This window comes from Ambystoma mexicanum, chromosome 1q (genome assembly GCF_040938575.1).
Source record: "Ambystoma mexicanum isolate Mex_15411 chromosome 1q, UKY_AmexF1_1, whole genome shotgun sequence".
Taxonomy (NCBI): domain Eukaryota; kingdom Metazoa; phylum Chordata; class Amphibia; order Caudata; family Ambystomatidae; genus Ambystoma; species Ambystoma mexicanum.
This window is the reverse complement of record NC_090922.1, coordinates 1,555,914,988-1,555,941,011: the sequence shown is the minus strand read 5'-3', so window position 1 is coordinate 1,555,941,011 and position 26,024 is coordinate 1,555,914,988.

Genomic DNA, 26,024 nt, shown 5'->3' with positions numbered 1-26,024 from the left:
AAGAAGGGTCTAGCTGCATTGAGTAGTTTAGGGTGGTATGCTGCTGAGGAAGCAACAACATTTGCCTCCCTATAGTCATGGAGAGGTTGGAGTCTAGGTAAACTCCAAGGGTTTTAACGGCCTGGGAGACTGGGATTTGGGTTTTGTCAATGGTGAAAACACTGTATTGGTTGCCGAGTTTCTTTAAGGTTTCGGACAAACCAATTAGGAGTAGTTTGGTTTTGTCTCCGATTAGGCACAGCCAGTTCTCTGCCATCCAGGTTTGGATAGTGGAATAAGCAGCGTTTAGGGTTTTAGTGTCAGACTCATAGTCAAGGATAGTGGCAGGGGGACCTGTGTGTCATCGGCATAGTTTGTATATTTGATACCTAGCGAGTCAAAGATATTGAAATGTGGCTTGGTGAAAATGTTACATAAAGTCGGAGATGTGCAAGAGCCCTGAGGTACTCCACACTGGATAATGTCAGGGTGAGTGTAGGCTTGGTCTGAGAAAACTCTCCTGGCTTTACCTTGGAGGAAAGAGGTGATCCAAGCTGTGGCATTGGGGGAGAAGTGTGCAGAGGATGAGAGGTGGTGGCAGAGGGATTTGTGGTCGACGAGAGCAAAGGTCGCCGATAGGTCTAGGAGGAGGAGTATGGCTGGTTTGCCAGAGTCTCTGATGTCATCCATTTGGTTCTCAAGGTCCAGTAGGGCTGTTTTGGTTCTGTGGCCTGGGCGAAAGCCTGACTGCCGGAGGGCGAGGAGGCTATTAGCTTCAAGGAACTGTTGGACTTGCATGTAAGCTGCTTTATTGAGGATCCTTGAGAGAAAGTGAACCATGGTGATGGGTCTGTAATTTCCTGGAGAGATTGGGTCAATAGTGGGTTTCTTTAGGAGAGGGTGCACCCAATCTTCCTTGAGGCAGGCTGGGACATCCCAGTGGAGAAGGTAGTTGATAAAGGCAGTGAGGAAGGGGGCAAGGTTGGAGTCGCAGTTTTTGATAAGAGGGGACGGCAAATGTCCCCTTTACAGTTGGATGGTTTAATGGTGTTCATGAGGACAATGACATCCTTTTCGTTGACTTCCTTAAAAGAGAATAGGGATGTGTCACTGGAATTGTGGGTTGGGAGGTATTGCACTGGGTGATTCAGTGACTGTTGATTAGCTTGTATTTTGCTGTGCAGGGTGTCCAGTTTGCGGAGCATGGCAGATTGGATTCTGTTGCACCAGGCTTCATCTTTAGTCTTGGCCTGTGGGGGTGGCGGGGTGATTCTAGTTCATTGAAGATGGAGAAGATCTCCTTGGTGTCTGATTTGGCTTTCGCTATTCTGGTGTTGAAGGAGATGGCTTTGGCTTTGATCATTGCTAGTTTGTAGTCTTTCGCGATTTTGCTAGACCCCCAGATTGAAAGTGCATCCCTTTTTTTGGTGTGTAGCTCGAGAAGCTCAGGGGTGAACCAGGTGTTAATGTGTTTGGTGCGTTTGGCTTTCCTTGAGGTGAGTGGGGCAATGGTGTCGACTGCTTGGGTGATGATGGTGTTGAATGTTAGTGCTAGCGTTTCTGGGTCTTTGGAGAAGGGTGGCCTGAAGGCCGGCACTAAAGGTGAGGTAGGAGCCTTTCTTTAGTGAGCTGATGGGAGCTCCTCATGAGAGCAGGGGAGGGGTGTCTCTGACTGGTGTGCAGTCTTAGCAGTTGTGAGATCGAATAGGTTGACATGGTGGTCAGTCCAAGGAAGGGGTGTGTTCGCCTTGATGGTGAGAGGGCAGTTGTGGTGCGCTATCCAATCGAGGGTACGGCCCTTGATGTGGGTGGGGTCAGTGATAGCCTGTTGGAATCCTACGGTTCTCTGAGTTTTGTGGAGTGAGTTGGCTGAGGTGTCTTTGGGGTTATTATGGCCAAGGTTGAGTTCTCCTTGGAGGATGGCCTTTGTGGATTTTTTAGATTGTCGGAGAGGAGGTGCGTCAGGGATGCCTGGAAGTCAGTTACGATTCCAGGGGGGGCAGTATACAATATGGAGGGTGATGGTGCAGTTAGGAGAGGGGTTCAGTTTGAGGAGTAGATAGTCACTGTTGATTTCAATTGTCCTGTCCACTTTTCTAATGGGGATGGCTTCTTTCGCTATGAGGGCGACCGCGTCCCTTTTCAGGTGTGAGCTATCCTGTCTGAATATGGTGTAGCCTGCAGGGAGTGCTTGGGATAGTGCCGCCTGATGCTTCATGGAGCCCGGTTTCGCTGATTACGAGGAGATCAAGATTATGTGAGGTAATCACATCTTGAATGTCCAAGACGTGTTCAGGGAGAGACCGTGCATTGATGAGGGCACAGCTGAGTGGTGGAGGTTGAAACTTACTTAAGTTGGTGGGGTGAGGTGCAATATGAAGTGGCGGCCTGGTAGGGAGGAGTTGAGGCTTAGTGGGGGTAGCGTGAGGTGTCATTACAGGGTGTGGTGACATGGGAGTGCATAGAGGGGCTGGCCTGTTAGCAGTGTGGTAGGGAGGAGTTGAGGCTTAGTGGGGGTCCCGTGAGGTGTGATTGCAGGGTGTGGTGACATGGGAGTGCATAGAGGGGCTGGCCTGTTAGCAGTGTGGTAGGGAGGAGTTGAGGCTTAGTGGGGGTAGTGTGAGGTGTGATTGCAGGGTCTGGTGACATAGGAGTGCATAGAGGGGCTGGCCTGTTAGCAGTGTGGTAGGGAGGAGTTGAGGCTTAGTGGGGGTAGCGTGAGGTGTGATTATAGGGTGTGGTGACATGGGAGTGCATAGAGGGGCTTGCCTGTTAGCAGTGTGGTAGGGAGGAGTTGAGGCTTAGTGGGGGTCCCGTGAGGTGTGATTGCAGGGTGTGGTGACATGGGAGTGCATAGAGGGGCTGGCCTGTTAGCAGTGTGGTAGGGAGGAGTTGAGGCTTAGTGGGGGTCCCGTGAGGTGTGATTGCAGGGTGTGGTGACATGGGAGTGCATAGAGGGGCTGGCCTGTTAGCAGTGTGGTAAGGAGGAGTTGAGGCTTAGTGGGGGCAGCGTGAGGTGTGATTGCAGGGTGTGGTGACATGGGAGTGCATAGAGGGGCTGGCCTGTTAGCAGTGTGGTAGGGAGGAGTTGAGGCTTAGTGGGGGTAAAGTGAGGTGTGATTGCAGGGTGCGGTGACATGGGGGTGCATAGAGGGGCTGGCCTGTTAGCAGTGTGGTAGGGAGGAGTTGAGGCTTAGTGGTGGTCGCGTGAGGTGTGATTGCAGGGTGTGGTGACAATGGAGTGCATAGAGGGGCTGGACTGTTAGCAGTGTGGTATCGAGGAGTTGAGGCTTAGTGGGGGTAGCGTGAGGTGTGACTGCAGTGTGTGGTGACATGGGAGTGCATAGAGGGGATGGCCTGTTAGCAGTGTGGTAGGGAGGAGTTGAGGCTTAGTGGGGGTAGCGTGAGGTGTGATTGCAGGGTGTGGTGATATGGGAGTGCATAGAGGGGATGGCCTGTTAGGAGTGTGGTAGGGAGGAGTTGAGGCTTAGTGGGGGCAGCGTGAGGTGTGATTGCAGGGTGTGGTGACATGGGAGTGCATAGAGGGCCTGGCCTGTTAGCAGTGTGGTAGGGAGGAGTTGAGGCTTAGTGGGGGTAGCGTGAGGTGTGATTGCAGGGTGTGGTGACATGGGAGTGCATAGAGGGGCTGGCCTGTTAGCAGTGTGGTAGGGAGGAGTTGAGGCTTAGTGGGGGTAGCGTGAGGTGTGACTGCAGGGTGTGGTGACATGGGAGTGCATAGAGGGGCTGGCCTGTTAGCAGTGTGGTATCGAGGAGTTGAGGCTTAGTCGGGGTAGCATGAGGTGTGATTGCAGGGTGTGGTGACATGGGAGTGCATAGAGGGGCTGGCCTGTTAGCAGTGTGGTATCGAGGAGTTGAGGCTTAGTGGGGGTAGCGTGAGGTGTGATTGCAGGGTGTAGTTTAGTTTAGTTTAGTTTAGTTTATTATTTGTGTTGCGCTCCAGACCTGAGGGTATTCAGGCGCAAGGCATAAGGATATTCAAAGCTTGGTTATAACATGTAAAATACAATTATGTGCAAGTGCCGCTTGGTTACATGTTGGCACAATGAAGTTACGATATATACAGGCGGGTACATTGATGGCATGCATAGTTTTACACAGTGGTTGGTGCATGCGGTGTAGAGAGAGGTGCCGGGCAAAGTCAGCAAGGTATATGCCTAGATGTCTGCATCTTTGAGCCAACTAGTGATGCTTTGACGGAACTTGTGATAGGATTGATTGATTCTTAGAGGGGAAGGTAGTGAGTTCCATAGGAGTGCTGCCTGGACCTGGAAGCTGCTGCCTCCTATTTTGACATGTTTGTATCTGGGGATCCAGAGGTAGTTGGTGTTGGCGAGTCTGGTGATTCTTGTGGTAGGCTTCAAAGTGAATCTGTCGGATAGGTAGCGTGGTGCTGCATTGTTAAAGCATTTGTGCGTGAGGGAGGCAGTTTTTAGTTTTATTTTGTCGTGAGTGGAGAGCCAGTTGTTGGCTCTTCTGGTGTTAGAGATATGTTCTCTCTTGGGGATTCCTAGGGCTGCTCTTAGCGCATTATTTTGTAGGAGTTGGATTTTTTTGATGGTTTGTTTATTGGCTCCTATGTATAGCGCGTTGCAGTAGTCCAGCCTGGATAAGATGAGGGCTCTGGCTAGGGTGATGCAACTGTCCTGAGACAGGAAGGCCTTGCCTGCTCTGATCAACTTGCATGTGTATGCTGTGGCCGAGGCCAAGGCATTGACCTGCTTGTTGAGGGAGAGAGTGGAGTCCAGATAGAAACCCAGTGTTTTGACCACCTTGGCGACAGTAATAATATTATTGTCTATGTTGAATGCTGAGTATTCGGGGCTGAGTTTTTTGAGGGTCGAGGGGGTGCCCAGGATGATGATCTCTGTTTTGTCATCATTCAGGCATAGACCGTGGGTGGCCATCCATGCCTGGATGATGAGATATATCCTGTTCACCAATGCCAAATCCTTGTCGTAATCACCGGTAAGCGGTAGGAGAATCTGAGTGTCATCTGCATAGTTAGTGTAGGTGACACCCAGAAGGTCCAGATTGTCGAACAGGGGCCTGGTAAAAATATTGTAGAGGGTGGGTGAGACGCAAGATCCCTAGGGCACCCCGCAAGTTATGGGGATGGGGTTGGCTGCTGCCATAGGAGAGAAGACTCTCATAGTCCTGTTGGTTAGGAATGATTGTATCCATGCAGTGGCTTCTTCGGAGAAATGAGCTGCCGAATCCAGATGGCTGCATAGGACACTGTGGTCGACCAGGTCGAAGGCAGCTGATAAATCTAGGAGCAGAAGGAGGGCTGATTTTCCTTCATCCCGGAGTTCATCTATCTGTGACTTGAGGTCTATGAGAGCTGTTTCTGGAAGTAGTTGTCAATTACTCTTGCTCCAGCCCTCTCGCAATCTCCATGGCAGTTGCCAGTGGAAACGAGGGAACATATAGTATCGCCCTCTGATAGAGCCTGGAGGTTGGTGACGCTTCCCTCGCACCACAGGTAGCGTGATCATGTGAAGGGCTGACTGTGACTTGGAGATTCTCGCTGTGTTATGTGTCAGAGAATCACCGCGGGTATGAGTGTTCTGTAAGGCGGTGTGCCTGGTGTGCCTGACCTTCCTACTGCTCATGACATGCTTTAAAATGCACACTGTTATCCCCATCCAAACTCTTGTTTGAGGGGCTGGTATTGCTGGTTATCCTTCTTTGCTCAGTGCAACTGGGGGGGCATCGCTGGGCATGAGGGGAGGGCATAGAGTAGAGAAAGGGAAGAAGAAGTAGGCAAAGAGTGTACGAGACAAGCAAAGCACACCGGGTGCAGAGAGGCACACATGTATCACAGCAGTGCACGCGGGGGAGAGGCATACATATATCACAGCAGTGCACGCGGGGCAGGAGACAAGCAAAGCACACCGTGTGCAGAGAGGCACACGTGTATCACAGCAGTGCACGGGGAGCAGGAGACAAGCAAAGCACATCGTCTGCAGAGAGGCACACGTGTATCACAGCAGTGCATGCGGGGCAGGAGACAAGCAAAGCACATTGTGTGCAGAGAAGCACACATGTATCACAGCAGTCCACGCAGGGCAGGAAACATGCAAAGCACATTGTGTGCAGAAAGGCACACATGTATCACAGCAGTGCACGCGGGGTCGGAGACAAGCAAAGCACACGGTGTGCAGAGAGGCACACATGTATCACAGCAGTGCACGTGGGGCAGGAGACAAGCAAAGAATCCCGTGTGCAGAGAGGCACACGTGTATCGCAGCAGTGCACGCGGGGCAGGAGACAAGCAAAGCACATTGTGTGCAGAGAAGCACACATGTATCACAGCAGTGCACGCAGGGCAGGAGACAAGCAAAGCACACTGTGTGCAGAGAGGCACACATGTATCACAGCAGTGCACACGGGGCAGGAGACAAGCAAAGCACACGGTGTGCAGAGAGGCACACATGTATCACAGCAGGGCACGCGGGGCAGGAGACAAGCAAAGCACACGGTGTGCAGAGCGGCACGCATGTATCACAGCAGTGCACGCCGGGCAGGAGACAAGCAAAGCACACCAGGTGCAGAGAGGCACATGTGTATCACAGCAGTGCATGCAGGGCAGGAGACAAGCAAAGCACACCGGGTGCAGAGAGGCACACATGTATCACAGCAGTGCACGCGGGGCAGGAGAAAAGCAAAGCACACCGTGTGCAGAGAGGCACGCATGTATCACAGCAGTGCACGCGGGGCAGGAGTCAAGCAAAGCACACCGGGTGCAGAGAGGCACACATGTATCAGAGCACCTATTGACCGGTTGTGTGGCCTGTGATCCTGCCCTTTGCTGAACACGAGGTCACACCAATCTGGAGAAAAGCAAATATTACCGTATGATGAATTGATCTTGACATCCTGAGAAAAGATACAAAATAAAGGCCAAACAGAGAGCTGCCTCACCCCCTCTCTCCACACACACACCGCCCCCAATTAATCGCATACACAAGTCCGTTTGTGAAGGAAAAGCAGCGAAAAATCAACATTTGACTAAAAATACACAGATCTCAGTACAAGAGTGTGGAATAGCCCCAACTGTCACTCACCTACACTTCCCAGTCTGTGCAGCCTTCTCTAATCTAAAATACAGCATCTGCAAGGTGAATGGGTGGGAGTGTGAGGGTCCGGATGGGGTGGGGTATTTCAGGGCGAACCAGGAACACAATCATCGCCCATAAGCTCGCGGACTCCTCACACAAGATGCCCGAGGGCTGCGGAGCCTCTGAACAGACTTGCGCTCTGCTGTAATACGGTTCACCAGAGCAGGCGCAGATAGTGTATAACGGAAAGAACATGCGCACATTGGCCCTCATTACGACCCTGGCGGAGAGGGGTTTACGCCAGCGTAATGCATGGCGTACCTCTCCGCCAGACAACGACATTCCGTAGCGCCATGGTGATTTTTACGCCTGCTTTTTGCAGGCGGAAAAATCCATGGCGCTACGGGACTTGTTGTTAATTACGCCACCGTAATTTACGGTGGCGTAATTAACGCCTTCCCCACTCCCATTATACCCTATGGGGCAAAAATGGGAATGGGGAAGGGTAAATGGGGATTGGGGAATTGCCGCCCCGCCAACCTCGGAATGGGGCGGTAAGTCCGCCAACCCCCATGGCGGTGTTGGCAGCTCTGCGCCATGGTCCATGGTGCAAATTGCACCATGGACCTCCGCCAGGGTCGTAATGAGGGCCATTGTGTTTAACGGAAGGAACAAGCGCAGATAGTGTACGATGGAAAAATAAACATGCGCAGATAGTGTATAACGGAAGGACAAGTACGGATGGAGTACTATGGAAAAAACATGCGCAGATAATGTATAATGGAAAAAACATGCGCAGATAGTGTATAAGGGAAGGAACATGCGCAGCTACTGTATAACGGAAGGACAAGTACGGATGGAGTACTATGGAAAAAACATGCGCAGATAATGTATAATGGAAAAAACATGCGCAGATAGTGTATAAGGGAAGGAACATGCGCAGTTACTGTATAACGGAAGGACAAGTGCAGATGGTGTGTAATGGAAAAAACATGCGCAGATAGTGTATAACGGAAGGAACATGCGCAGATAGTGTATAAGAGAAGGAACATGCGCAGATAGTGTATAAGGGAAGGAACATGCGCACATTGGCCCTCATTACGACCCTGGCGGAGTGGGTCTACGCCAGCGGTATTCGCGGCGGACCCGTCCGCCCTACTACGAGTTCCCGTAGCGCCATGGAGCGCTTTCCGCCTGGTTTTTCCGGGCGGAGAAATCCATGGCGCTACGGGACCTTGTTGTTAATTACGCCACCGTATTATACGGTGGCGTAATTAACGCCTTCCCCACTCCCATTATACCCTATGGGGCAAAAATGGGAATGGGGAAGGGTAAAATGGGGAATGGGGATTTACCGCCCCGCCAAGGTCGGAATGGGGCGGTAAATCCGCCAACCCCCATGGCGCTATCGGCAGCTTTCCGCCGTGCTCCATGGTGCATTTTGCACCACGATTTCCGCCAGGGTCGTAATGAGGGCCATTGTGTATAACGGAAAGGACAAGCGCAGATAGTGTAGATGGAAAAAAACATGCGCAGATAATGTATAACGGAAGGAACATGCGCAGATAGTGTATAAGGGAAGGAACATGCGCAGTTTCTGTATAACGGAAGGACAAGTACGGTTGGAGTACAATGGAAAAAAACATGCGCAGATCGTGTATAACGGAAAGGACAAGCGCAGATGGTGCACGATGAAAAAAAAACACACGCAGAATGTGTATAACCGAAGGAACATGCGCAGATAGTGTATAACGGAAAGAACATGCGCAGTTAGTGTATAACGGAAAGGACAGGCGCAGATGGAGTACAATGGAAAAAAACATGCGCAGATAGATTATGGGGAAGAGTATGCGCAGATAGAATACAGGGGAGCATATACGCAGATAGAATACAGGGAAGAGTATGCGCAGATAGAATACAGGGGAGCATACACGCAGATAGAATACAGGGAAGAGTATGCAGATAGAATACAGGGAAGAGTATGCGCAGATAGAATACAGGGGAGCATACGCGCAGATAGAATACAGGGGAGAGTATGCACAGATATTATACAGGGAAGAATATGCACAGATAGAATACAGGGAAGAGTATGCGCAGATAGAATACAGGGGAGCATACACGCAGATAGAATACAGGGAAGAGTATGCGCAGATAGAATACAGGGGAGCATACACGCAGATAGAATACAGGGAAGAGTATGCAGATAGAATACAGGGAAGAGTATGCGCAGATAGAATACAGGGGAGCATACGCGCAGATAGAATACAGGGGAGAGTATGCACAGATATTATACAGGGAAGAATATGCACAGATAGAATACAGGGAAGAGTATGCGCAGATAGAATACAGGGGAGCATACACGCAGATAGAATACAGGGAAGAGTATGCGCAGATAGAATACAGGGAAGAGTATGCACAGATAGAATACAGGGGAGCATATACGCAGATAGAATACAGGGAAGAGTATGCGCAGATAAAATACAGGGGAGCATACACGCAGATAGAATACAGGGAAGAGTATGCAGATAGAATACAGGGAAGAGTACGCGCAGATAGAATACAGGGGAGAGTATGCACAGATATTATACAGGGAAAAATATGCACAGATAGAATACAGGGAAGAGTATGCGCAGATAGAATACAGGGGAGCATACACGCAGATAGAATACAGGGAAGAGTATGCGCAGATAGAATACAGGGGAGCATACACGCAGATAGAATACAGGGAAGAGTATGCAGATAGAATACAGGGAAGAGTATGCAGATAGAATACAGGGAAGAGTATGCAGATAGAATACAGGGAAGAGTATGCGCAGATAGAATACAGGGAAGATTATGTGCAGATAGAATACAGGGAAGAGTATGCGCAGTTAGAATACAGGGAAGCATACACGCAGATAGAATACAGGGAAGAGTATTCAGATAGAATACAGGGAAGAGTATGCAGATAGAATACAGGAAAGAGTATGCAGATAGAATACAGGGAAGAGTATGCGCAGATAGAATACAGGGAAGAGTATGTGCAGATAGAATACAGGGAAGAGTATGCGCAGTTAGAATACAGGGAAGCATACACGCAGATAGAATACAGGGAAGAGTATGCGCAGATAGAATACAGGGAAGCATACACGCAGATAGAATACAGGGAAGAGTATGCGCAGATAGAATACAGGGAAGCATACACGCAGATAGAATACAGGGAAGAGTATACGCAGATAGAATACAGGGAAGAGTATGCGCAGATAGAATACAGGGAAGCATACACGCAGATAGAATACAGGGAAGAGTATGCAGATAGAATACAGGGAAGAGTATGCAGATAGAATACAGGGAAGAGTATGCGCAGATAGAATACAGGGAAGCATACACACAGATAGAATACAGGGAAGAGTATGCGCAGATAGAATACAGGGAAGCATACACGCAGATAGAATACAGGGAAGAGTATACGCAGATAGAATACAGGGAAGAGTATGCGCAGATAGAATACAGGGAAGACTATGCGCAGATAGAATACAGGGAAGCATACACGCAGATAGAATACAGGGAAGAGTATACGCAGATAGAATACAGGGAAGAGTATGCGCAGATAGAATACAGGGAAGAGTATGCGCAGATAGAATACAGGGAAGCATACACGCAGATAGAATACAGGGAAGAGTATGCGCAGATAGAATACAGGGAAGCATACGCGCAGATAGAATACAGGGGAGAGTATGCGCAGATAGAATACAGGGAAGCATACACGCAGATAGAATACAGGGGAGAGTATGCACAGATAGAATACAGGGAAGAGTATGCGCAGATAGAATACAGGGGAGCATACACGCAGATAGAATACAGGAGACAGTATGCGCAGATAGAATACAGGGAAGAGTATGCGCAGATAGAATACAGGGGAGTATACACGCAGATAGAATACAGGGGAGCATACACGCAGATAGAATACAGGGAAGAGTATGCAGATAGAATACAGGGAAGAGTATGCGCAGATAGAATTCAGGGGAGAATATGCGCAGATAGAATACAGGGAAGCATACACGCAGATAGAATACAGGAGACAGTATGCGCAGATAGAATACAGGGAAGAGTATGCGCAGATAGAATACAGGGGAGCATACACGCAGATAGAATACAGGGGAGCATACACGCAGATAGAATACAGGGGAGCATACACGCAGATAGAATACAGGGAAGCATACACGCAGATAGAATTCAGGGGAGAATATGCGCAGATAGAATACAGGGAAGCATACACGCAGATAGAATACAGGAGACAGTATGCGCAGATAGAATACAGGGAAGAGTATGCGCAGATAGAATACAGGGGAGCATACACGCAGATAGAATACAGAGGAGCATACACGCAGATAGAATACAGGGAAGAGTATGCAGATAGAATACAGGGAAGAGTATGCGCAGATAGAATACAGGGGAACATATACGCAGATAGAATACAGGGAAGAGTATGCGCAGTTAGAATACAGGGAAGCATACACGCAGATAGAATACAGGGGAGAGTATGCGCAGATAGAATACAGGGAAGCATACGCGCAGATAGAATACAGGGAAGCATACACGCAGATAGAATACAGGGGAGAGTATGCACAGATAGAATACAGGGAAGAGTATGCGCAGATAGAATACAGGGAAGAGTATGCGCAGATAGAATACAGGGAAGCATACACGCAGATAGAATACAGGGAAGAGTATGCGCAGATAGAATACAGGGAAGAGTATGCGCAGATAGAATACAGGGAAGCATACACGCAGATAGAATACAGGGAAGAGTATGCGCAGATAGAATACAGGGAAGAGTATGCACAGATAGAATACAGGGAAGAGTATGCGCAGATAGAATACAGGGAAGAGTATGCGCAGATATTATACAGGGAAGAGTATGTGCAGATAGAATACAGGGAACCATACACGCAGATAGAATACAGGGAAGAGTATGCACAGATAGAATACAGGGAAGAGTATGCGCAGATAGAATACAGGGAAGAGTATGCGCAGATAGAATACAGGGAAGCATACACGCAGATAGAATACAGGGAAGAGTATGCACAGATAGAATACAGGGAAGAGTATGTGCAGATAGAATACAGGGAAGCATACACGCAGATAGAATACAGGGAAGAGTATGCACAGATAGAATACAGGGAAGAGTATGTGCAGATAGAATACAGGGAAGAGTATGCACAGATAGAATACAGGGAAGAGTATGCGCAGATAGAATACACGGAAGCATACACGCAGATAGAATACAGGGAAGAGTATGCACAGATAGAATACAGGGAAGAGTATGTGCAGATAGAATACAGGGGAGCATATACGCAAATAGAATACAGGGAAGAGTATGCGCAGATAGAATACAAGGAAGCATACACGCAGAAAGAATACAGGGAAGAGTATGCACAGATATTATACAGGGAAGAGTATGTGCAGATAGAATACAGGGGAGCATATACGCAGATAGAATACAGGGAAGAGTATGCGCAGATAGAATACAGGGAAGCATACGCGCAGATAGAATACAGGGCAGAGTATGCACAGATATTATACAGGGAAGAATATGCACAGATAGAATACAGGGAAGAGTATGTGCAGTTAGAATACAGGGAAGCATACACGCAGATAGAATACAGGGGAGAGTATGCGCAGATAGAATACAGGGAAGCATACACGCAGATAGAATACAGGGGAGAGTATGCACAGATAGAATACAGGGAAGAGTATGCGCAGATAGAATACAGGGGAGCATGCACGCAGATAGAATACAGGGGAGCATACACGCAGATAGAATACAGGGAAGCATACACGCAGATAGAATACAGGGGAAAGTATGCGCAGATAGAATACAGGGAAGCATACACGCAGATAGAATACAGGAGACAGTATGCGCAGATAGAATACAGGGAAGAGTATGCGCAGATAGAATACAGGGGAGCATACACGCAGATAGAATACAGGGGAGCATACACGCAGATAGAATACAGGGAAGAGTATGCAGATAGAATACAGGGAAGAGTATGCGCAGATAGAATACAGGGGAGCATACACGCAGATAGAATACAGGGGAGCATACACGCAGATAGAATACAGGGAAGAGTATGCAGATAGAATACAGGGGAACATATACGCAGATAGAATACAGGGAAGAGTATGCGCAGTTAGAATACAGGGAAGCATACACGCAGATAGAATACAGGGGAGAGTATGCGCAGATAGAATACAGGGAAGCATACGCGCAGATAGAATACAGGGAAGCATACACGCAGATAGAATACAGGGGAGAGTATGCACAGATAGAATACAGGGAAGAGTATGCGCAGATAGAATACAGGGAAGAGTATGCACAGATAGAATACAGGGAAGAGAATGCGCAGATAGAATACAGGGAAGCATACACGCAGATAGAATACAGGGGGGAGTATGCGCAGATAGAATACAGGGAAGAGTATGCGCAGATAGAATACAGGGGAGAGTATGCACAGATATTATACAGGGAAGAGTATGTGCAGATAGAATACAGGGAAGCATACACGCAGATAGAATACAGGGAAGAGTATGCACAGATAGAATACAGGGAAGAGTATGCGCAGATAGAATACAGGGAAGAGTATGCGCAGATAGAATACAGGGAAGCATACGCGCAGATAAAATACAGGGAAGCATACACGCAGATAGAATACAGGGGAGAGTATGCGCAGATAGAATACAGGGAAGAGAATGCACAGATAGAATACAGGGAAGAGTATGCAGATAGAATACAGGGAAGAGTATGCAGATAGAATACAGGGAAGAGTATGTGCAGATAGAATACAGGGAAGAGTATGTGCAGATAGAATACAGGGAAGAGTATGCGCCGTTAGAATACAGGGAAGCATACACGCAGATAGAATACAGGGAAGAGTATGCAGATAGAATACAGGGAAGAGTATGCAGTTAGAATACAGGGAAGAGTATGCGCAGATAGAATACAGGGAAGAGTATGTGCAGATAGAATACAGGGAAGTGTATGCGCAGTTAGAATACAGGGAAGCATAAACGCAGATAGAATACAGGGAAGAGTATGCGCAGATAGAATACAGGGAAGCATACACGCAGATAGAATACAGGGAAGAGTATGCGCAGATAGAATACAGGGAAGCATACACGCAGATAGAATACAGGGAAGAGTATACGCAGATAGAATACAGGGAAGAGTATGCGCAGATAGAATACAGGGAAGCATACACGCAGATAGAATACAGGGAAGAGTATGCAGATAGAATACAGGGAAGAGTATGCAGATAGAATACAGGGAAGAGTATGCGCAGATAGAATACAGGGAAGAGTATGTGCAGATAGAATACAGGGAAGAGTATGCGCAGTTAGAATACAGGGAAGCATACACGCAGATAGAATACAGGGAAGAGTATGCGCAGATAGAATACAGGGAAGCATACACGCAGATAGAATACAGGGAAGAGTATACGCAGATAGAATACAGGGAAGAGTATGCGCAGATAGAATACAGGGAAGAGCAGATAGAATACAGGGAAGAGTATGCGCAGATAGAATACAGGGAAGCATACACGCAGATAGAATACAGGGAAGAGTATGCGCAGATAGAATACAGGGAAGCATACGCGCAGATAGAATACAGGGGAGAGTATGCGCAGATAGAATACAGGGAAGCATACACGCAGATAGAATACAGGGGAGAGTATGCACAGATAGAATACAGGGAAGAGTATGCGCAGATAGAATACAGGGGAGCATACACGCAGATAGAATACAGGGGAGCATACACGCAGATAGAATACAGGGAAGCATACACGCAGATAGAATTCAGGGGAGAATATGCGCAGATAGAATACAGGGAAGCATACACGCAGATAGAATACAGGAGACAGTATGCGCAGATAGAATACAGGGAAGAGTATGCGCAGATAGAATACAGGGGAGCATACACGCAGATAGAATACAGGGGAGCATACACGCAGATAGAATACAGGGAAGAGTATGCAGATAGAATACAGGGAAGAGTATGCGCAGATAGAATACAGGGGAGCATACACGCAGATAGAATACAGGGGAGCATACACGCAGATAGAATACAGGGAAGAGTATGCAGATAGAATACAGGGAAGAGTATGCGCAGATAGAATACAGGGGAGCATACACGCAGATAGAATACAGGGGAGCATACATGCAGATAGAATACAGGGAAGAGTATGCAGATAGAATACAGGGAAGAGTATGCGCAGATAGAATACAGGGGAGCATACACGCAGATAGAATACAGGGGAGCATACACGCAGATAGAATACAGGGAAGAGTATGCAGATAGAATACAGGGAAGAGTATGCGCAGATAGAATACAGGGGAACATATACGCAGATAGAATACAGGGAAGAGTATGCGCAGTTAGAATACAGGGAAGCATACACGCAGATAGAATACAGGGGAGAGTATGCGCAGATAGAATACAGGGAAGAGTATGCGCAGATAGAATACAGGGAAGAGTATGCACAGATAGAATACAGGGAAGAGTATGCGCAGATAGAATACAGGGAAGCATACACGCAGATAGAATACAGGGGGGAGTATGCGCAGATAGAATACAGGGAAGAGTATGCGCAGATAGAATACAGGGGAGAGTATGCACAGATATTATACAGGGAAGAGTATGTGCAGATAGAATACAGGGAAGCATACACGCAGATAGAATACAGGGAAGAGTATGCACAGATAGAATACAGGGAAGAGTATGTGCAGATAGAATACAGGGAAGAGTATGTGCAGATAGAATACAGGGAAGAGTATGCGCAGATAGAATACAGGGAAGCATACGCGCAGATAAAATACAGGGAAGCATACACGCAGATAGAATACAGGGGAGAGTATGCGCAGATAGAATACAGGGAAGAGTATGCACAGATAGACTACAGGGAAGAGTATGCAGATAGAATACAGGGAAGAGTATGCAGATAGAATACAGGGAAGAGTATGCGCAGATAGAATACAGGGAAGAGTATGTGCAGATAGAATACAGGGAAGAGTATGCGCCGTTAGAATACAGGGAAGCATACACGCAGATAGAATACAGGGAAGAGTATGCAGATAGAATACAGGGAAGAGTATGCAGATAGAATACAGGGAAGAGTATGCGCAGATAGAATACAGGGAAGAGTATGTGCAGATAGAATACAGGGAAGAGTATGCGCAGTTAGAATACAGGGAAGCATACACGCAGATAGAATACAGGGAAGAGTATGCGCAGATAGAATACAGGGAAGCATACACGCAGATAGAATACAGGGAAGAGTATGCGCAGATAGAATACAGGGAAGCATACACGCAGATAGAATACAGGGAAGAGTATACGCAGATAGAATACAGGGAAGAGTATGCGCAGATAGAATACAGGGAAGCATACACGCAGATAGAATACAGGGAAGAGTATGCAGATAGAATACAGGGAAGAGTATGCAGATAGAATACAGGGAAGAGTATGCGCAGATAGAATACAGGGAAGAGTATGTGCAGATAGAATACAGGGAAGAGTATGCGCAGTTAGAATACAGGGAAGCATACATGCAGATAGAATACAGGGAAGAGTATGCGCAGATAGAATACAGGGAAGCATACACGCAGATAGAATACAGGGAAGAGTATACGCAGATAGAATACAGGGAAGAGTATGCGCAGATAGAATACAGGGAAGAGCAGATAGAATACAGGGAAGAGTATGCGCAGATAGAATACAGGGAAGCATACACGCAGATAGAATACAGGGAAGAGTATGCGCAGATAGAATACAGGGAAGCATACGCGCATATAGAATACAGGGGAGAGTATGCGCAGATAGAATACAGGGAAGCATACACGCAGATAGAATACAGGGGAGAGTATGCACAGATAGAATACAGGGAAGAGTATGCGCAGATAGAATACAGGGGAGCATACACGCAGATAGAATACAGGGGAGCATACACGCAGATAGAATACAGGGAAGCATACACGCAGATAGAATTCAGGGGAGAATATGCGCAGATAGAATACAGGGAAGCATACACGCAGATAGAATACAGGAGACAGTATGCGCAGATAGAATTCAGGGGAGAATATGCGCAGATAGAATACAGGGAAGCATACACGCAGATAGAATACAGGAGACAGTATGCGCAGATAGAATACAGGGAAGAGTATGCGCAGATAGAATACAGGGGAGCATACACGCAGATAGAATACAGGGGAGCATACACGCAGATAGAATACAGGGGAGCATACACGCAGATAGAATACAGGGAAGCATACACGCAGATGGAATTCAGGGGAGAATATGCGCAGATAGAATACAGGGAAGCATACACGCAGATAGAATACAGGAGACAGTATGCGCAGATAGAATACAGGGAAGAGTATGCGCAGATAGAATACAGGGGAGCATACACGCAGATAGAATACAGGGGAGCATACACACAGATATAATACAGGGAACAGTATGCAGATAGAATACAGGGAAGAGTATGCGCAGATAGAATACAGGGGAACATATACGCAGATAGAATACAGGGAAGAGTATGCGCAGTTAGAATACAGGGAAGCATACACGCAGATAGAATACAGGGGAGAGTATGCGCAGATAGAATACAGGGAAGCATACGCGCAGATAGAATACAGGGAAGCATACACGCAGATAGAATACAGGGGAGAGTATGCACAGATATAATACAGGGAAGAGTATGCGCAGATAGAATACAGGGAAGAGTATGCGCAGATAGAATACAGGGAAGCATACACGCAGATAGAATACAGGGAAGAGTATGCGCAGATAGAATACAGGGAAGAGTATGCGCAGATAGAATACAGGGAAGCATACACGCAGATAGAATACAGGGAAGAGTATGCGCAGATAGAATACAGGGAAGAGTATGCACAGATAGAATACAGGGAAGAGTATGCGCAGATAGAATACAGGGAAGAGTATGCGCAGATATTATACAGGGAAGAGTATGTGCAGATAGAATACAGGGAACCATACACGCAGATAGAATACAGGGAAGAGTATGCACAGATAGAATACAGGGAAGAGTATGCGCAGATAGAATACAGGGAAGAGTATGCGCAGATAGAATACAGGGAAGCATACACGCAGATAGAATACAGGGAAGAGTATGCACAGATAGAATACAGGGAAGAGTATGTGCAGATAGAATACAGGGAAGCATACACGCAGATAGAATACAGGGAAGAGTATGCACAGATAGAATACAGGGAAGAGTATGTGCAGATAGAATACAGGGAAGAGTATGCACAGATAGAATACAGGGAAGAGTATGCGCAGATAGAATACAGGGAAGCATACACGCAGATAGAATACAGGGAAGAGTATGCAGATAGAATACAGGGAAGAGTATGTGCAGATAGAATACAGGGGAGCATATACGCAGATAGAATACAGGGAAGAGTATGCGCAGATAGAATACAGGGAAGCATACACGCAGAAAGAATACAGGGAAGAGTATGCACAGATATTATACAGGGAAGAGTATGTGCAGATAGAATACAGGGGAGCATATACGCAGATAGAATACAGGGAAGAGTATGCGCAGATAGAATACAGGGAAGCATACGCGCAGATAGAATACAGGGGAGAGTATGCACAGATATTATACAGGGAAGAATATGCACAGATAGAATACAGGGAAGAGTATGTGCAGTTAGAATACAGGGAAGCATACACGCAGATAGAATACAGGGGAGAGTATGCGCAGATAGAATACAGGGAAGCATACACGCAGATAGAATACAGGGGAGAGTATGCACAGATAGAATACAGGGAAGAGTATGCGCAGATAGAATACAGGGGAGCATACACGCAGATAGAATACAGGGGAGCTTACACGCAGATAGAATACAGGGAAGCATACACGCAGATAGAATACAGGGGAAAGTATGTGCAGATAGAATACAGGGAAGCATACACGCAGATAGAATACAGGAGACAGTATGCGCAGATAGAATACAGGGAAGAGTATGCGCAGATAGAATACAGGGGAGCATACACGCAGATAGAATACAGGGGAGCATACACGCAGATAGAATACAGGGAAGAGTATGCAGATAGAATACAGGGAAGAGTATGCGCAGATAGAATACAGGGGAGCATACACGCAGATAGAATACAGGGGAGCATACACGCAGATAGAATACAGGGAAGAGTATGCAGATAGAATACAGGGAAGAGTATGCGCAGATAGAATACAGGGAAGCATACACGCAGATAGAATACAGGGGAGAGTATGCGCAGATAGAATACAGGGAAGCATACGCGCAGATAGAATACAGGGAAGCATACACGCAGATAGAATACAGGGGAGAGTATGCACAGATAGAATACAGGGAAGAGTATGCGCAGATAGAATACAGGGAAGAGTATGCACAGATAGAATACAGGGAAGAGAATGCGCAGATAGAATACAGGGAAGCATACACGCAGATAGAATACAGGGGGGAGTATGCGCAGATAGAATACAGGGAAGAGTATGCGCAGATAGAATACAGGGGAGAGTATGCACAGATATTATACAGGGAAGAGTATGTGCAGATAGAATACAGGGAAGCATACACGCAGATAGAATACAGGGAAGAGTATGCACAGATAGAATACAGGGAAGAGTATGCGCAGATAGAATACAGGGAAGAGTATGCGCAGATAGAATACAGGGAAGCATACGCGCAGATAAAATACAGGGAAGCATACACGCAGATAGAATACAGGGGAGAGTATGCGCAGATAGAATACAGGGAAGAGTATGCACAGATAGAATACAGGGAAGAGTATGCAGATAGAATACAGGGAAGAGTATGCAGATAGAATACAGGGAAGAGTATACGCAGATAGAATACAGGGAAGAGTATGTGCAGATAGAATACAGGGAAGAGTATGCGCCGTTAGAATACAGGGAAGCATACACGCAGATAGAATACAGGGAAGAGTATGCAGATAGAATACAGGGAAGAGTATGCAGATAGAATACAGGGAAGAGTATGCGCAGATAGAATACAGGGAAGAGTATGTGCAGATAGAATACAGGGAAGAGTATGCGCAGTTAGAATACAGGGAAGCATACACACAGATAGAATACAGGGAAGAGTATGCGCAGATAGAATACAGGGAAGCATACACGCAGATAGAATACAGGGAAGAGTATGCGCAGATAGAATACAGGGAAGCATACACGCAGATAGAATACAGGGAAGAGTATACGCAGATAGAATACAGGGAAGAGTATGCGCAGATAGAATACAGGGAAGCATACACGCAGATAGAATACAGGGAAGAGTATGCAGATAGAATACAGGGAAGAGTATGCAGATAGAATACAGGGAAGAGTATGCGCAGATAGAATACAGGGAAGAGTATGTGCAGATAGAATACAGGGAAGAATATGCGCAGTTAGAATACAGGGAAGCATACACGCAGATAGAATACAGGGAAGAGTATGCGCAGATAGAATACAGGGAAGCATACACGCAGATAGAATACAGGGAAGAGTATACGCAGATAGAATACAGGGAAGAGTATGCGCAGATAGAATACAGGGAAGAGCAGATAGAATACAGGGAAGAGTATGCGCAGATAGAATACAGGGAAGCATACACGCAGATAGAATACAGGGAAGAGTATGCGCAGATAGAATACAGGGAAGCATACGCGCAGATAGAATACAGGGGAGAGTATGCGCAGATAGAATACAGGGAAGCATACACGCAGATAGAATACAGGGGAGAGTATGCACAGATAGAATACAGGGAAGAGTATGCGCAGATAGAATACAGGGGAGCATACACGCAGATAGAATACAGGGGAGCATACACGCAGATAGAATACAGGGAAGCATACACGCAGATAGAATTCAGGGGAGAATATGCGCAGATAGAATACAGGGAAGCATACACGCAGATAGAATACAGGAGACAGTATGCGCAGATAGAATACAGGGAAGAGTATGCGCAGATAGAATACAGGGGAGCATACACGCAGATAGAATACAGGGGAGCATACACGCAGATAGAATACAGGGAAGAGTATGCAGATAGAATACAGGGAAGAGTATGCGCAGATAGAATACAGGGGAGCATACACGCAGATAGAATACAGGGGAGCATACACGCAGATAGAATACAGGGAAGAGTATGCAGATAGAATACAGGGAAGAGTATGCGCAGATAGAATACAGGGGAGCATACACGCAGATAGAATACAGGGGAGCATACATGCAGATAGAATATAGGGAAGAGTATGCAGATAGAATACAGGGAAGAGTATGCGCAGATAGAATACAGGGGAGCATACATGCAGATAGAATACAGGGGAGCATACACGCAGATAGAATACAGGGAAGAGTATGCAGATAGAATACAGGGAAGAGTATGCGCAGATAGAATACAGGGGAACATATACGCAGATAGAATACAGGGAAGAGTATGCGCAGTTAGAATACAGGGAAGCATACACGCAGATAGAATACAGGGGAGAGTATGCGCAGATAGAATACAGGGAAGAGTATGCGCAGATAGAATACAGGGAAGAGTATGCACAGATAGAATACAGGGAAGAGTATGCGCAGATAGAATACAGGGAAGCATACACGCAGATAGAATACAGGGGGGAGTATGCGCAGATAGAATACAGGGAAGAGTATGCGCAGATAGAATACAGGGGAGAGTATGCACAGATATTATACAGGGAAGAGTATGTGCAGATAGAATACAGGGAAGCATACACGCAGATAGAATACAGGGAAGAGTATGCACAGATAGAATACAGGGAAGAGTATGTGCAGATAGAATACACGGAAGAGTATGCACAGATAGAATACAGGGAAGCATACGCGCAGATAAAATACAGGGAAGCATACACGCAGATAGAATACAGGGGAGAGTATGCGCAGATAGAATACAGGGAAGAGTATGCACAGATAGAATACAGGGAAGAGTATGCAGATAGAATACAGGGAAGAGTATGCAGATAGAATACAGGGAAGAGTATGCGCAGATAGAATACAGGGAAGAGTATGTGCAGATAGAATACAGGGAAGAGTATGCGCCGTTAGAATACAGGGAAGCATACACGCAGATAGAATACAGGGAAGAGTATGCAGATAGAATACAGGGAAGAGTATGCAGATAGAATACAGGGAAGAGTATGCAGATAGAATACAGGGAAGAGTATGCGCAGATAGAATACAGGGAAGAGTATGTGCAGATAGAATACAGGGAAGAGTATGCGCAGTTAGAATACAGGGAAGCATACACGCAGATAGAATACAGGGAAGAGTATGCGCAGATAGAATACAGGGAAGCATACACGCAGATAGAATACAGGGAAGAGTATGCGCAGATAGAATACAGGGAAGCATACACGCAGATAGAATACAGGGAAGAGTATACGCAAATAGAATACAGGGAAGAGTATGCGCAGATAGAATACAGGGAAGCATACACGCAGATAGAATACAGGGAAGAGTATGCAGATAGAATACAGGGAAGAGTATGCAGATAGAATACAGGGAAGAGTATGCGCAGATAGAATACAGGGAAGAGTATGTGCAGATAGAATACAGGGAAGAGTATGCGCAGTTAGAATACAGGGAAGCATACATGCAGATAGAATACAGGGAAGAGTATGCGCAGATAGAATACAGGGAAGCATACACGAAGATAGAATACAGGGAAGAGTATTCGCAGATAGAATATAGGGAAGAGTATGCGCAGATAGAATACAGGGAAGAGCAGATAGAATACAGGGAAGAGTATGCGCAGATAGAATACAGGGAAGCATACACGCAGATAGAATACAGGGAAGAGTATGCGCAGATAGAATACAGGGAAGCATACGCGCATATAGAATACAGGGGAGAGTATGCGCAGATAGAATACAGGGAAGCATACACGCAGATAGAATACAGGGGAGAGTATGCACAGATAGAATACAGGGAAGAGTATGCGCAGATAGAATACAGGGGAGCATACACGCAGATAGAATACAGGGGAGCATACACGCAGATAGAATACAGGGAAGCATACACGCAGATAGAATTCAGGGGAGAATATGCGCAGATAGAATACAGGGAAGCATACACGCAGATAGAATACAGGAGACAGTATGCGCAGATAGAATACAGGGAAGAGTATGCGCAGATAGAATACAGGGGAGCATACACGCAGATAGAATACAGGGGAGCATACACGCAGATAGAATACAGGGAAGAGTATGCAGATAGAATACAGGGAAGAGTATGCGCAGATAGAATACAGGGGAGAATACACGCAGATAGAATACAGGGGAGCATACACGCAGATAGAATACAGGGAAGAGTATGCAGATAGAATACAGGGAAGAGTATGCGCAGATAGAATACAGGGGAGCATACACGCAGATAGAATACAGGGGAGCATACACGCAGATAGAATACAGGGAAGAGTATGCAGATAGAATACAGGGAAGAGTATGCGCAGATAGAATACAGGGGAACATATACGCAGATAGAATACAGGGAAGAGTATGCGCAGTTAGAATACAGGGAAGCATACACGCAGATAGAATACAGGAGAGAGTATGCGCAGATAGAATACAGGGAAGCATACGCGCAGATAGAATACAGGGAAGCATACACGCAGATAGAATACAGGGGAGAGTATGCACAGATAGAATACAGGGAAGAGTATGCGCAGATAGAATACAGAGAAGAGTATGCACAGATAGAATACAGGGAAGAGTATGCGCAGATAGAATACAGGGAAGCATACACGCAGATAGAATACAGGGGGGAGTATGCGCAGATAGAATACAGGGAAGAGTATGCGCAGATAGAATACAGGGGAGAGTATGCACAGATATTATACAGGGAAGAGTATGTGCAGATAGAATACAGGGAAGCATACACGCAGATAGAATACAGGGAAGAGTATGCACAGATAGAATACAGGGAAGAGTATGCGCAGATAGAATACAGGGAAGAGTATGCGCAGATAGAATACAGGGAAGCATACGCGCAGATAAAATACAGGGAAGCATACACGCAGATAGAATACAGGTGAGAGTATGCGCAGATAGAATACAGGGAAGAGTATGCACAGATAGAATACAGGGAAGAGTATGCGCAGATACAATACAGGGAAGAGTATGCGCAGATATTATACAGGGAAGAGTATGTGCAGATAGAATACAGGGAACCATACACGTAGATAGAATACAGGGAAGAGTATGCATAGATAGAATACAGGGAAGAGTATGCGCAGATAGAATACAGGGAAGAGTATGCGCAGATAGAATACAGGGAAGCATACACGCAGATAGAATACAGGGAAGAGTATGCACAGATAGAATACAGGGAAGAGTATGTGCAGATAGAATACAGGGAAGCATACACGCAGATAGAATACAGGGAAGAGTATGCACAGATAGAATACAGGGAAGAGTATGTGCAGATAGAATACAGGGAAGAGTATGCACAGATAGAATACAGGGAAGAGTATGCGCAGATAGAATACAGGGAAGCATACACGCAGATAGAATACAGGGAAGAGTATGCACAGATAGAATACAGGGAAGAGTATGTGCAGATAGAATACAGGGAAGAGTATGCACAGATAGAATACAGGGAAGAGTATGCACAGATAGAATACAGGGAAGAGAATGCGCAGATAGAATACAGGGAAGCATACACGCAGATAGAATACAGGGAAGAGCATGCACAGATAGAATACAGGGAAGAGTATGCGCAGATATTATACAGGGAAGAGTATGCACAGATAGAATACAGGGAAGAGTATGCACAGATAGAATACAGGGAACAGTATGTGCATATAGAATGCAGGGAAGCATACACGCAGATAGAATACAGGGAAGAGTATGCACAGATAGAATACAGGGAAGAGTATGCGCAGATAGAATACAGGGAAGAGTATGCGCAGATAGAATACAGGGAAAAGTATGCGCAGATAGAACACAGGGAAGAGTATGTGCAGATAGAATACAGGGAAAAGTATGCGAAGACAGAATACAGGGAAGAGTATGCACAGATATAATACAGGGAAGCATACGCGCAGATAGAATACAGGGAAGAGTATGCGCAGATAGAATACAGGGGAGAGTATGCACAGATAGAATACAGGGGAGAGTATGCACAGATAGAATACAGGGAAGCATACACGCAGATATTATACAGGGAAGAGTATGCACAGATAGAATACAGGTGAAGAGTATGCACAGATATTATACAAGGAAGAGTATGCACAGATAGAATACAGGGAAGAGTATGCGCAGATATTATACAGGGAAGAGTATGCGCTATAGAATACAGGGAAGCATACACGCAGACAGAATACAGGGGAGAGTATGCACAGATATAATACAGGGAAGAGTATGCGCAGATATTATACAGGGAAGTGTATGTGCAGATAGAATACAGGGAAGAGTATGGGCAGATAGAATACAGGGAAGAGTATGCACAGATAGAATACAGGGAAGAGTATGTGCAGATAGAATACAGGGAAGAGTATTCACAGTAAGAATACAGGCAAGAGTATGCACAGATAGAATTCAGGGAAGAGTATGCGTAGATAGAATACAGGGAAGCATACACGCAGATAGAATACAGGGGAGAGTATGCGCAGATAGAATACAGGGAAGAGTATGCACATATAGAATACAGGGAAGAGTATGTGCAGATAGAATACAGGGAAGAGTATTCACAGAAAGAATACAGGGAAGAGTATGCACAGATAGAATACAGGGAAGAGTATGCGCAGATAGAATACAGGGAAGCATACACGCAGATAGAATACAGGGGAGAGTATGCGCAGATAGAATACAGGGAAGAGTATGCGCAGATATTATACAGGGAAGAGTATGTGCAGATAGAATACAGGAAAAAGTATTCACCGAAAGAATACAGGGAA